Source organism: Ambystoma mexicanum, chromosome 3q (genome assembly GCF_040938575.1).
Source record: "Ambystoma mexicanum isolate Mex_15411 chromosome 3q, UKY_AmexF1_1, whole genome shotgun sequence".
Lineage (NCBI taxonomy): Eukaryota > Metazoa > Chordata > Amphibia > Caudata > Ambystomatidae > Ambystoma > Ambystoma mexicanum.
In genome coordinates this window covers 703,600,027-703,615,256 of record NC_090926.1, presented here as the reverse complement: position 1 = coordinate 703,615,256, position 15,230 = coordinate 703,600,027, and positions in this window count along the sequence as shown.

Sequence of the window (15,230 nt, the reverse complement as noted above, 5' to 3'; positions counted from 1 at the left end):
CCCCCCCGAGTAATACCTTCAAAGATGATAAGGTGCTCTACATCGCCACTCTCAACATTCGCTCCACAGTCAAACACTCGTCTGACATCTGCAACACTTTGAACTCAGGGATCTTCATGTGCTCACCATCACAGAGACATGGTTCACGGATAGCTTGTCATGAGCTTTGACGCACTCCTCCCTAAAGGCTACAATATCATCTCTGTGCCCAGGCCTAGGAAGACAGGTGGGGGAGTGGCGCTTATCTTCCCAGAATGGGATACCTGTGTCCATCATCCCTACTCAGGTCTACTCCTCCTTCGAATACCTAGTTTTCAGACTCTCACTCTCCCCTAAATCTTCTCTCCTTATGGCCACCTTCTATCAGCCACCAGAACTGTCCACTCTCTTCCTCTCTGAATGGGCTGACCTGCCCTACTCTTTACTCTCCTCCTTGTCTCAACTCCCCCTGATGGGTGATCTTAACATCCATCTGGACTTTCCTGATTCCTCAGGTCCTTTCGGCAACCTTTGTGACTCCCCCTCCCTCTCTACCGTGCCCTCTGGCTCTACACACACCGTGGACACACTTTTAAAGGTCTCATCTCCACCGACAACCCTCTCTCTAACCCTCTCACTACCTCTCTCGCTTGGACTGACCAATTCTTCCAACACACCCGAAGCTCTCCTTTCCTCTTGCAGTGGTGCATCCGGCCGACAGAAAGTGACAGTGGCTGCCTTTGCCTCAACTACTCTCCTCCTCCCATTCCTGCAGCTGTCTCCCACCCTGAAACAGCCCTCGCAAACCTCAATCTTTCTATCACCTAAACTCTTGACACTCTTGCCCCTGTCATGAGGGTCCGTCTGAACCCTTCCAAAAAGTGCAACTCTTGGTACGACTCCGATCTGACTGCGATTAAACGCAAATGTAGGGTAATGAGCGGAAATGGAATTTGCCAGGCGAACCATGTGACAAATTGGCCTGCAGCTTCCTTCAAAGACAATACCGACTCTGCACCCACTCCAAACGTTTTAAAGTCTGTAAGGAACTGGCCAATCCTACAGCAGCCTCTTCTTCTATCACACCCACCCTGGACCATTGCTCGGCCCTGGCTGCACACTTCATCACAAAAACCCAAGACATCCTTTCTTCCCTCTCTTCCACACCGCAGCACACACCAACACCGGAGCCTCCCGTGGACCCCATCCACTCCCCCTCTCTTCCCTCTCACCTGTCACACCTGATGTGGTCTCCAGAAAAGTCTGGTCTATGAAGGTTTCATCCAAACAGGTCCCCCCCCTTCCCTTACAAAACCATTAAGGAAATATTGACTCCCTCGCCCCAGCCTTGGTTGATCTCTGCAATCTCTCCTTTTCCACTGCAATTTTCCCATCTGCTCTTAAACACTACCTTGTGCACCCTCTGCTCAAGAAACCCCCTGCCTACCCCTCCATTCCAGCAAAGTACTGCCATATCTCTATCTCTCCTTTCCTGGGCAAAATCCTAGATAATTTGGCTATCTCTCAGCTAACTCTCCACACTAAATCTTCCGGTTGCTTCCATGATCATCAGTCTGGCATTAGAGCATCCAGAGGCATGAAAACTGTGTTTCTGAACACCTGTGAAGACATGTTCTCAAACCTCGTCACTAACACTTCCTCTGTCCTCATTCTCCTTGACCTCTCCTCTGCCTTCGACACAGTTAACCACAACAACCTGATTGCATGTCTCTGTGACACCCTGGGAATCACAGATCAGGCTCTGGCGTGGCTAGCCTCCTTTTTCTCTGACCGCCCATCACATGTGGCACTCAGACCTTTTCACTGGACTATCACTCTCTCTACCTGTGGCATTCCCCAGAGATTTAACCTATCCCCCGGGTTCTTCAACATCTATATGGCTGCCTTGACATGTGTGATTGCCACTTTCATCTCTAACTTCCAGTGTTACGTACCTGACACACAACTATCTTTCAGGCTACCCTCAGTCGCCTCCTCCTCCTCGCTCATATCTGGTTATCTGTCTGCTACTCAGTCTTGGTGTGCGGCAAATGACCTTTGACTTAACACCAGTAAGACTGAGATCGTTTGCATTGGAACCCCTGCTCCCGCTTTCCTACTGTAACTCTGGCTGGCTGCCCTTGGCCCTTTGCCGGCACCCACCAGTGAGGCAAAACCTTGGGGTCATCTTCGACTCCACTCTCTCCTTCTCCTCTTACATTTTGGACATCTCTAAGAAGTCCAACTACCAGCTGCACCTCCTCAGACGTATGACATTATATGATTGGTTATTTATAAAACGCTTAATACCAGAGGGATCGAACCTGAGTTGCTCTGTGTCGACTTGCTTCCAAGGCGAGTACGTTGCCCCTGAGCTATCCTCCCGAGACTCTTCCTTTTCTCACCTTCACCTAGTGGCTCACTATCTCCAGAGCCCTGATTCTTTCAAGGCTGTACTACTGCAACAGCTCTTTCTTAACCTCCCTGCCCTTTGCAACTCATCCAGAACAGAACTGCAAGTCTTATCCTTGGCCTCAAGCCCAGGGACTGCATCTCTCTGGTGCTGAAATACCTTCACTGGCTAACCGTGCCTGCAAGGATCAATTTTAAGACCCTCTGCATTCTCCACAAGGCTTTCTGGGGCCTGGGACCTAACTATCTGCAATGTTGCCTACCTAAATACTGTCCCTCCTGCGACCTCCGCTCATCTACCCCCAACCTTTTGCGAATGAACCGGTTCTCCAAGCAGAGATTTGGAGTGAGATCCTTATCCTTAGCAGCTGCCTCCCTCTGGAATAGCCCCCTGACACCCTCCACCCTGAGCCTGACCTTATTAAGTTCTGTAAACTCCTCAAGACCTTCCTCTTCTTCTCTTACTTCTCTCTCCCTTTACCCTGCTAACCCACATCTCTGCCCTTTCCCTCTCCCCTCCTCTTCCTCACAGCTTGCTGACTGGCTGCATGGTGTACCTCAGAGTACGCGCAGGCGGCTCCAGCTTCCCTGCTATTGCAGCTACCCAGTGGAATGCTCTACCATCGCACATCAGGGGAATTGACTCCCACTTAGCATTCCGCAAAGCTATCAAAACAATGCTATTTGTCTAAACTGCTACTTGTCTGTAACTTGCCAATATGCTGTAACTAAGCAACTACTGCCTCCTATGCAATCTTGTTTACGTACACCTTCTTGTACCAAGCGCCTCAATGCCTTTGGGCTGTAGCGCGCTATACAAATGTAAAAAATAAAAATAAATCAGAGTCTCACAGGTCCCGGCACCCGGCAGAGCCCTGCACGCACCCCACCCTCACCTCACTTGAGAAATGACCCAAGAGACTGGCTCTCTCTGCACTTACACCAGATTACACAGACTTGGTGCACTAGGACGTCCCCCTCCTTGTATACGTCATTACACTTGCATGATCCAATTGTACAGTGCATAAAGATCGTCTGTCTGCGCTCCCCTGTCTTCCTGCCTTAATTGCACTGGTAAAACTGCAGAGTCGCTGCCAGGCCTATTTGCTGTGTCTCAACTCTAATTGTATTATATGCACTTACTCTGCCTGCGCAGACTATTATCGTCTCAGAATTTCAAGGCTCTGTTTCGACTGTTGTCTTTCCCCATAGTTCAACCCTCCTTGAGCGCTTTGAAACACTTGCCTATGTATACACACTTTATAAATAAACATAACCATTAACATACGCATTCATTACATTCTGAAAGGAAACATCATTTTAGGTATGAGTGCAACAAGAAATGTACCAGAAATATTGTGTAAATGACTGGTGTTCCTAAAATAATTAAGAGTGCATTTAAAAACGTATAATCTTTAGTAACAAGTATACCTTTTGGGTAGAGCACATCAGGAGTTGTCTTTTGTTAATTTGAAGCAATATGTTGCCTACAAGAACCTAATAAAAAAACAATCCAAGTTTTTACCTGATATGGTAGTGTTTTTTGCATAAAGATTCTTCTGGGGGTTTGCTTACTTTAGATGTTAGATCTTCCCTCCCAGGAGACAAGAGGATTCAATTCCATAATCCCACATTTCTTAATGAATCCCATGTTATTCATTGGGCAAAGGCAGGGGTTGTGATGGCTAGAAAAATCTGAAAAATTGTATCTTTTAATCCACTGACCGATTGGAATTTTGTTGAATGATATAATATTGTACCTTTCGCTATAGTTCAACAATTAACCAGGACGAATAAATAAAACATTTCCTAATTTGAAGGAGGCAGGTATTACTTGTTGTTAGGAAAAAAAGCATATTGTTTATTCCTGGATATCTGAGCTATGCCTATTTTCGAGAAGCTAATTTACAAAAGCTTTGATATCATTGTAATTAAGAGGTGAGGGGGCTCATGTCATGTTTGAAGATGGATCTTAATGTAAGAATCAAATCATGTAAACTAACAGACCTGAACACCAATTATTGAAAAGTCAAATTCACATTGTTTCTTTTTTTGTGTCTGTACATCTTCAACACTGCCCGTATTCAATGACGGCTATCCTCAGATTAGTTATATGGATTATGGATACCCAGTGCAACCATTAGAGTCGGTGAGATAATCATTGTGAAATGTAATGCTCAATGTGAGCCCTTTAGTTTGCGTAGAGGATATTGTATGAGGATGAAGCTTACGGACTCTCAAAACTTCACATTAACACCATCAGGAATTTGCATAAAAACTCCTAAGATTTGGGGTGTCTTTTTACCGAAACTTGTAATTGTTGAGTGTTGGGGAATGTCCCAGAAAATCCTTCATATAGATGAGGTAACATCTCTAGTCATATCAATTATATTCTTATAAATATGCTGAACTGGGCATTGAGAAGGGAAATGTGTTTAGTCCAACATACAGAAAGTGACTATAAGCCACTGGCACACAAGTAGAGAAATGAACATTAATTTGGCTACACATTGATCTAGCTTGTTTCAAAATGTATGTTAGTTTTAACATAGGTAATCTCAAATAGAACCAGAATGATGCAGCGTAAAAGCTATCTTATTTTATAAGGTCGCCTACCCCTTGTTGAAAGACTATCTATCGGAGGAAGGCTTGTCAGTCTTGCCACCATCATACCGCTCTTCCCCTTCAAGCTACATCAACCTGTCTCATATTATTGCAACTTCTGATTAGAAACAAACATCTCTGCGCTTTCCTTTCTCATGGTTCACATGCATGACCTCATGTGCTTTGCTCCGAGGCCCGTTGCTCTGGTCCAAGTACTTGGCAAAACTATGGGTCATTACGAGTATGCCGGTCCAGAAATATGGTACTGGTTATGACATGTACTGGCACATTTTCTTGACTGCATACTCTGTGTTTGCCTTTGGGGCACTGTACTACTGGCAGGCCTGACCTGCCAGTAGTTCAAGCCCCTACCAGCAGTGAATTCACTGTATCACTGGCACTGTTAACAGCTGTGCCAGAAATTCAGTGGTTCCCATACCCTGGAGTCCTGTGGGACTCCAGGGAATGGGAACTTACTGTTATGTCACTACCCGTAATATACCAGTAATAACGGGATATCGAGCATTGGAAACAGGAAGCCAAGATTTCCGGTAAGCCACTGGTGCTATCGGCTGCTTACTGGCAATCTCGTAATGACCCCCTATGTGTGTTTTACTTCTATATGAATGTGAGAAATGATAACTTAAAAATCATTAATGTTTAGCTAGGACATTTGGACTCTTGTATACAGAGTATTACCTGGGCTGGACGCTGATTTTCCATTGTGTGTGTGTCTCCAGTCTTGGGCAGCTATTTCCCTACAAGGGTAATATATCCCTTCTGTCTAATTGACTTTGTCCTGTGTCTTTCTCTGAATGTAGTCTTATTTTCTACAAGGCTTTCAACCTTGTATTTGCTCGTTTTGGGAACATGGGCAGAACTCGTATTAGTAATGCTTCATTTGCTGGATATGTGTGACCGGATTGAGCTTTCTCCTTTGCAACCAGTCCTTGCGCGACATTCTTCTCTGAATCCACACAGACCCTGATTCCTTTAGTGACATCTGATTAGGTAATGCTTCCTTGTATTTTATCCTTGGAAAGAGCTTTGGCTAATACTTTTAAGCAATCTCTGAGTGACTTTACACTGTGCTGAAGTCTGCTGACCTTGCCAATGCATTTCATTGCAATGTCTCGAATTGAGTGCTTTTAGCTGTGTGAGACTATGTCTAATCATCCGAGGCCTACTATTCAAAAGCTTATGCAGTGCGTTGTGGCCTACTATGTGTTACGTACCTATGAATCTTTAATGTGTGCTCATATTTGTGTATACATATGTATGATATGTTATGCACTCTATTATTACTTACTGTTGTCACCACACACTCCCAATTACTGAAAGTATTACTCAATTCTACTAGTCTGCTAACATGTGTGTTGGGTTATGGCTAACTCTTGTCCTATGTTATTATGTCATCGATATTCCTTTCATGGCTTAGAATACTTATGAATTAATCTCTCAGTGTATTTACATTTTGCTTTTTTTGCTATCCCTCTTGTGTAACAGCAAGAACTTTCTGTTGTATCATGCTCATGGTCTAAATCTATTGCAGCATGCCTTGTCTAATAAATGTTTTACTCTAGCTCTTATCATTTGTCTTTACTTTTGAGCCTACTCAAATCTATCTCTATGTTCCTCCCACTTTGACTCTTGGCATTTGTTTGTTGGGTCATTGAGTTTGACGCCTGTGATCTATCCAAGTCAAATCTAGTGATTTGGTAAATCCTAAAATAGAGCCATCCTAGTGTTAGTTTATACAAACAATTTCTGCAGTTCAAGGGCACATGGCAACTGTAAGCATCTATTATCACAGATACATAAGGCATACTGTGGGCATGCCTGTCCCTCATCAAGCATGAAGTGCACAATATAATGCCCCCTCTTCCCCACATTAGAGACAACAGAGCAGAACCAATTAGAAAAGGCAGCAACTGTCTGAAAATGCCTCCTCAATCTAAAGAAAAAGGAGGGGACCAATAACTGCTAATTATAAACAAAGTAGCATTCATATATTTCTAATGTATCTTCATCATGAGCTTTATTTCCACAATATGTAATAAAAACATTACAGAAAAAAAATGATAACATAATAAGGGAAAAACAGAAATATCAAACATGCATTAGTTTCAAACACAGCTCTCAATAACAAAACTAATCTAACAGAAAATCACCCCAGGATCCTTCACATACATAAATATCCACCACACCTCCCTTACAATGTTTGTTATTTATTTTCATATTGGCACGCGCATTGAACATTAAAACAGCAGAAGATGAAACCCAATATCCAACATTAAAAACCTATTGATCATAAGCATACACAATATACGAATATCCAATATACCACATCATCAGTACAGTCAAAATGCATCAAGAATATAAAAAAGACCCATGTAAAAACACCACCCAAATGTCCAGTTACTATCTGCTTCAAGTAGTTTCATCTTCTAAATCAGCCGCTAGTGAAATCATTTAGAACATCCAATATTTTGGTCCTACTGATAAGGAACTTGCAAAATCAAGTGCCCCCACTAGTCTGTTGCATGTCAATATTGGAATCAACCATTGGTGGCTAATAACAGTAAACTAAAGATAATAAATAAGAAATTAACCTCATCCTCAATGTAATGATTGCACATGGAATATGTATTTGTAAATTGGATTGCCTAATAGTTTGCAAAAGCATTCAGCAGTAAAATGCCCAATCTCCTTTTTAAGTAGAGTTTCCTTATCAAAGTGGAATCATGACATTTGAAATATGTTTCATATTCCAAAAGACAACTTTAATCTAAAATATTTAGATACAACTGGCTTGCTGCTGGCTTTATTGATGCTATCTATCAAAGCCCAATCCCAATAAGTGCTTTTAAGTACATTCATGGACATTCTTGAAATGTTATCAACCATTAACAGTTTACCTGGGACATAATTTACATGTTCAAACCCTGATCATGAATTCGCATGATTACCTATCATGACATCAAGTATTCCTTCCGTATAAACACTCAGGTCTGGTGAGCACATATTTTAACCCACAGCAGTATTAGATTTAACTGTGCCACATATTCATTGCCCATCTGCCGAGTTCCATTTTAAGTAGAGTGTTAAGGGAACATTAGAGCCAAATCAACAATCCTTTAAAAAATGTATGTTCATAAAATATATGTCAATCAGTCTGCCTCTGCCTCTGCAGGATATCTCATTTACCTACATGATTGTGCAGCGGGCCTGCGCCCTCTAAATCTCAATGCCTGGGTCCACAAAGTGATCTATGTTTTTTAAACATAACACCATTCAATTCCAATTACATATTAGGTAATTTCGTCTGACTACATGACATTATCTTGGTCTTAGTGGTTATTATTGTTACACAAACTTAAAAAAAAACATTAGGAACTATGTGTATGGCAATGGGAGGAGTGAACATAAGAACAACATTGTCTGCAAACAACAGCCTTAGTTTCTCTCAGTTGGTTGTAAGGGCATCTGTTGCATTAGACAGCAGGTGATTGGTAATACTATTAAGAAACAGTGAAAACAGAAAGGTGGCTAATACATATATGTGGGACACTACCATGGTAACTGCAAACAAGTGATACTTTCACCGCCATGACCCCATCTCGCTGTTTCTTTGTTATCAGTATGGTGATGTATAATTGTGTTAAGCAATTGGGTGTGAACTCCTTGAGAGACAGAAGTATCCCAGGGCAGAACTAAGGTAACATTGTCAAAATCCACCTTGAGGGCAACTAATATCTAAATCTAGTGACGTATCCTTCTGCAACATATATGTATGCATAATCAGGGTCATACCTAAGATCTGCTTGATCTTTCCAGCTCATTTGCAGATTCAGACCTGGACATGTCTCAATATGCTCTTTTCAGATACCAATTTACTAAATCTTTTCATCAAGACCTTTTCATATCCCTTGCATAAGCTTTCTAAAAAAAGAATAGGGTCTTAATTAGATTGGTTATTTACTCAGTTCTCCAGGACCTAGGATGTTTAAGATCCATATTGATGGAATAAAACCTTTGAAACAATACCAGTCACCTATTTTTTTATCAGTTTTAAAGACAACAATTTGTAGATGGTCAGGTTCAGTGGGTGTCACACTCCTTTCCTGGCATTATGCAGATTCCTCCACCTTTATAGGAACAAACAGAATTTTTCACAGTGTCAGTTCACATACCAAGATCTGTTGTGCCAGATTGAAAGGCTGTGTCCATGAGATCATTAAAACATGTTTTTTTAACATGCTCAGACTATCAATATGTTGGAATATCAGTCAATCAATCAATCAAACAACTTTATTTTCGGCATGAGTCCATAAAAGGATAACAATACAATAAACAATTAAAATATAAAATATGATCATTAAAACATCAAAGTTTCATCAAGCTACATAAATAAATCATTATATCAAACCATATATATGGCCATTTTATTACACACAATGCAATGCATGCATTGCTAAAATTCCAACTAATAATATTAGTGCGGGTGAAATCTAACATTTTAATATTGATTACTGCTCTTTTTAGCCTACTTTACATGTAATGTTCTTAGCATGCTCTCCCTATATATGTTGATATACCCTGCAAAGTTACAATATTGTTGCTCCGATAAGTAGATTTTATTTGTATTTGTATTTATGATTGTACATACTGCGTTGCCTAATATTGAAAGCATCAAACCCCCTCCTTATAAGAGTCATTAACTCAGATGTAATTCTTCTACAATCCTTTAGGTTGCTTCTTTACCAGGGAACAGGAACATGTTATAAAAGGTTCTATTAATTTCACCAAAGCTTCAATAAATTTATAGCTGCTGTTAACGGTGCAGGTGATTCAGTGAATTCACTGCCGATAAGGCCCTGAACTACTGGCAGGGCAAGCCTGTTGGTAGTTCACTAACCCTGGCGGCAGATACAGAGTATGCCGGTACAGAAGATGATCCAGTACACATTGTTACCGGCACCTTATTTCCAGACTGGCATACTCGTAATTACACTTATTAGGTTCTGAGCAAGGGGCTTAGGAGCACACATAAAGTTTTGCTTGTGAAGCATGAAAAAGAAAGAAGCAGAGGTACAATCAGAAGTTACAATAATTTGGTACCAGTTGACGTAGCTTGAAGGGAAGAGCGGTAAAATGGTGCCAATGTTTGATTTCCATGAGAATAGAATGTGAAAAATGCAATTGTTGTCATACTGTTTGGATCTCATTGCACAACAATGATTGAATTGCCCACCCTCCCCCCCACCCAGGATGGCCACAGGAGCTGCACCAATTAACAGCCACGGAGTGTAAGCAACAATATTTAAGATGTCCTGTTCAATAGGGGTGAGGATGGATAGCTCAGGGGCAACTTGTTTGTCTTGGAAGCAAGACAGTGCTGCGCAACACAGGTTTGAATCCCGATCCCGCGCTTAGGAAACAATCTTTCGTATTAAGCATTTTATAAAAGAACAATTATAATTATAATAGTAACCCTGAGAAAACAGATGGTGACACTATGAAGTCATTATTATGAGGTAAATAGCAGAATGGTCACGAGGGATTGGAACATCCATTATTGCTAGTTATTGTATAGATTCACTTATAGACCAGTCAGAGAATGACATTGTCAAAGTATTCTGAAACATTGGGCCTCATTATGAGTCCAGCAGAAGCCATGCCGGCAAAAACGCATGGCTGCCGCTGGAGTCAATTTTTTCCGGTGCACGGGAATGGGCAATAACTGGGGCATTATAGCCCCGGCAGCCCCGGTAATTGCCCATTGCCGGGCATCGGAAAATATTACTCCCCATTCCCATTTGAGTGGGAATGTTGGAGGACGGATGCACCGGCACCATTCATGAATGGTGCCGGTGCATCCGCCGAGGTCTGAAAAAGGGTGCCATTCCTCCCGCCAGGTCAGACATGGGGGGCTGAAAGGCGCCCGCTCGTAGAACTCGTAGTTTTCCTGAAACAATGGTACCGGCAAGCTTACCAGTACTGTTGATCCCAGACCGGCAAACTCGTAATGAGGCCCATTGCGTTTGATGATTACTCCACTCTCTGCTATAAAACACCAACATTTCGTTTTTATTTGCACTTTATTGACTTATTTTGATTACTTTTATTATTGATTTTTGGGGCTTACCGTACATTTGATAACCCTGATCCGTAATCCGATGCACTCAGCCTGGAATCCCAGTGCTGCTTTCCCTGGGTATGAAGCGGCAGCATGCAGGGAGCAGAAACTGTGCACCATGAGGAGGCAAGTAAGCACCAGAATTACCCATTGGCTTGCCTGATCGTTGAAGGCAGTGGCAGCGCCGCCCCCCGGTCTGCAGGCTTTTCTAAAGGAGAGACATCATTGGAGGGCCTCGGGAGAACACAGCCAGCAAAGTGCATCTGACTCAAGAACCACGAATGAGAGAGAGAATATATGTGTGAAAGTGAAGTGTGTGAGGAGTGAACCACGTGGTGTTTAGTAGAAATAGAATATGGCTCCCGAAGGCAGGAAGTACATCACCATAGAAATAATTGTGGGTATTGAGCATTATATGGTATGGATGTCCTTACATTTTATGGTCCCAATGCGAAAACATGTTCTGGAGGAGGATCTTGCAAGTGCCTCAAAGTACACCGAATGCTTGTATCTAATATGGACAGGGTCTGACATCAATTCATGTGAGAATACTCTATCTATTCATAGGAAGATCATTGAAAAAGAATGCGCTCCACAATACAAAACAATGGGACCAAACAAACCGACCAATCCAAAAGATGTCTTCGAGCTCTGGAAAAAGAACTGTGAAAATATATTAGCACAACTGGCAACGACACAGGAGATTTTGGAACAAAATCCCAACGCAGTAAAGAAAAAATGATGGGAGACTGACTGGATCAACATGGTCGACCAGAGGGCAACCCATATGTGTATGAAAGATTATACATGGGAAAGCAAGGCATTGAACGTGATACCTAAGTACCTAAAAAAGTTCACCTGCCCGAGGAGAAGGAAAATATTTCTAAAACTAAGGCTGAACCTATTTCATACATTGTAGATTAAAAACATGAGAAAAAGGAAGGGAGAGACAATGGAAACTAATTGCCGATTTTGCAAAAGTGAAACAGAGACATTTAAACAACTGATAATCTCATGCCCGGAATTGAAAGAAACGAGAATTACATTTTTGGGCACGGAGCTCTCAAAGTTCTCCACCTACAGTGAGAAAGATTGGTGGAAGAAAATCCATGATGGAGAGGATGGAAAACTGACTTTTGCATTAACCTTTTTTTTAGATGAACTGGACTCATTTCTGATGGAGTTTGAAAACTAAAGTTCGAAGAGGAGTTAAAGGATGTGTTTTAAAAAAGTTTGTAATAAATTGTGGCTGAGAAAATTGTATTGAACAGAAGTGTATTGAATTTTGAAATGGTGAGAAGATGCACAGCAAACACAATTTTTCTACGTTGTGGTACCTCGGGGGTGCATCACAGGGGGCACCCTCAGGAGATTGATTTTGGTAATGTTTAGTGTTTTTTCTCTTTGTGGTAACCAATTATTGATAAGTGTTGTATTGTTGTATCGATTGATCCAGAAATGGGTATCCCAATTGAACACATGTGTAGGGAACTCCCGACATACAGGGTGAATATCTTGAAGTATAACTTGGAGTGGTATGACGGGAACTGAAGGGAAAATGTTTACACCATGGCCATCCAAAGGCACGCATGATAAGAATATAATTGAACACGTGCACACACATTTGCTATTGACTTACAATGGCAAAAAGCTGAAAAGGAGGCAGAGTATATTAGAACCCTGGAAGCTCTATGAGAATGATGGGGAGTCAGAGGGAGGGGAATAAGTCAAAGGGTTAACACCTGTGGCAGCCTCTGCCCCTCCATCATGCAGAAACAGCACAAGCATGACACAGGCTGTAATGCCTGCCTAGTCATCAGACCCACACCTAGGTTACGAGAACACACAGTCAGCATAGACTACAAAACCTGTGCAGCCTATATATATCCACCCTTAGCTGTAAATTATCCAGTAAAGCCTGCTACAGGATATACAAATCCCCGGTATAAACCCTGAGCAGACCCTGATACATTAGTAGCACATGTAGTCACAGGCAACACCAAAGATTGAGATTCTATCATAGTGAAGCTAGAAAACAAAACGTGCAGGGACCCTGAGGCAGTGATCCAGAAAACAGATGAGGAATTACAAAGCATGACAAGGTGAAGGGAATGAGAGGGACCATGCCCTGTAGTAAATGCAGACACACAGACAGCAGGGGAAATATTGATAAAAATGAACAGAGCAGTGATTAAGGATGTGAAAATAGAGACAGTCAAATGGGAGAAGTGGGGCAAGTTTGGTACACCACAAACAGACTAGACAAACCTTCGACTATGATTCATCAGTAACTGAGAGTGATGATAATTAATAGGATGATGAGGAAGACTGGGAAACAGAGGGAAAACAAGGGAAACAGAGTCCATGGGGGAGGTACTCAAGCGCCACCTGACCACAATAGCAGTAGCCAGAGGGAAGAAAAGACCAAGGAGGCTTCACAATGGGAAGAGAGGACCTGATTTCCATTAATACAGAAGAGGAAAGGGGTTTCACAATATGTGCCCTGGCCTCACATGGACACAAATAATGTAATAAAGATGCTTCCTACTCTCACCAGGGGAGAGGACAAGTGAATGTACGCACTTGAAAAGCAAACAGGAGGTTTCACATTAGCAGTGGGTGACATGAAAAGCTACTCACCAGCATATTAGGGGAACAGACAAACAGCATTTGGGAGAAAACAGGGTGCCAATTATAGAATGAGGCACATGATGGGGCTCCTTACAAAAACTTCAGAGCCCACATACGGGATGCTTTGAGAACGGCATACCCAGACAAACCTGACATATGGTCAATTATGGCAGGCACAATGGAGATGACAAAGATGGACAATGGAGCTGACCTCTTCTTACTTTCTGTTCCCCCTCCCCCTTGTGCCTCTATACATTTCTGCTCCTTTCAGCTCCTTGTGCCTTTACACTGGAACTCCCTGCCTCTTTCCATCCGCTCCATCCCCACCTATTCTTCATTCTGTTCCTCCTTGAAACCAATCCTTCTTCATTTCCCCTGACACCCTTTCTTTCTTTCTTTCTTTCTTTCTTTCTTTCTTTCTTTCTTTCTTTCTTTCTTTCTTTCTTTCTTTCTTTCTTTCTTTCTTTCTTTCTTTCTTTCTTTCTTTCTTTCTCTCCCTCTATTACCCCTATCTCAGCTCTATCCAATCTCCCCTTCCTCACTATGATCTCTCTTCCTACTATGTAATTTACTCCCTAATCTCTCTCCCTCACCCTTCCTTCCCCATCCCCCTCCCCTTCGCCTCCTTCTCATATGAAAATTGTTCTACATGCTGTTTTTTGATCTAATTCATGTATATTGTTTGCTTCTACTGTTCTGTGTTTTGTGTATTCTTGTTGTTAAAATGTAAAGCGCCTTGGAGTAAGGTGCTATATGAATAAAAATAAATACAAATACAAATACAAAGATCCAACACTATACATTCATGCAATTCAGGAGATGTGAAGGGAAGGGACAGGTGAATCATGGGATAAAACTCTACCAATATTTGATCATTCATTGCGCAGGGGTCTGCCAACTGAGGTACAAATGGAGTTAGACAAAACAGTGGGCATTGAGGCCAAAGCATGGGGTGAAATCCAAGCGCCCATACTACATCAAAACAAGTGCAAGCACAAGAAATATAAAGTGAAGGAAGAGAGAGACACAGCATGCTGAAACAAAACTAGTGCAGAAAAAGTTAGCAAAGGTGAGCATGTGAGGAGCAATGGTTACGAATACCAGTGACAATCAACAAGGTGGAGAGCCTCAGCAAGGAATGTCAGGTAACATGGGAAATGACAGGAGGAATATGGGGGGTACAAGGTGCGCGGAGATTCTCCCAAAGAGAGAGAGATGGAGGTTTAGGAGGTTTCAGACACAGATTTTGAGGGGCATGCTTGACATGCAGTAAAGTGGGTCACATAGCATGAGATTGTAGAAGCAGGAAAACAATGCAGTATCATCCATGAATGCCCCCACCCCAATACCCAGCTTATAATTCAATTTCCTTTCGAGTCCGGTTTCTATTTTCAGTGTATGCCTTCATGTTGCCATGGCAGCACACCAACCACCAAGTCACGTGACATTGTACGATCAGATGGGC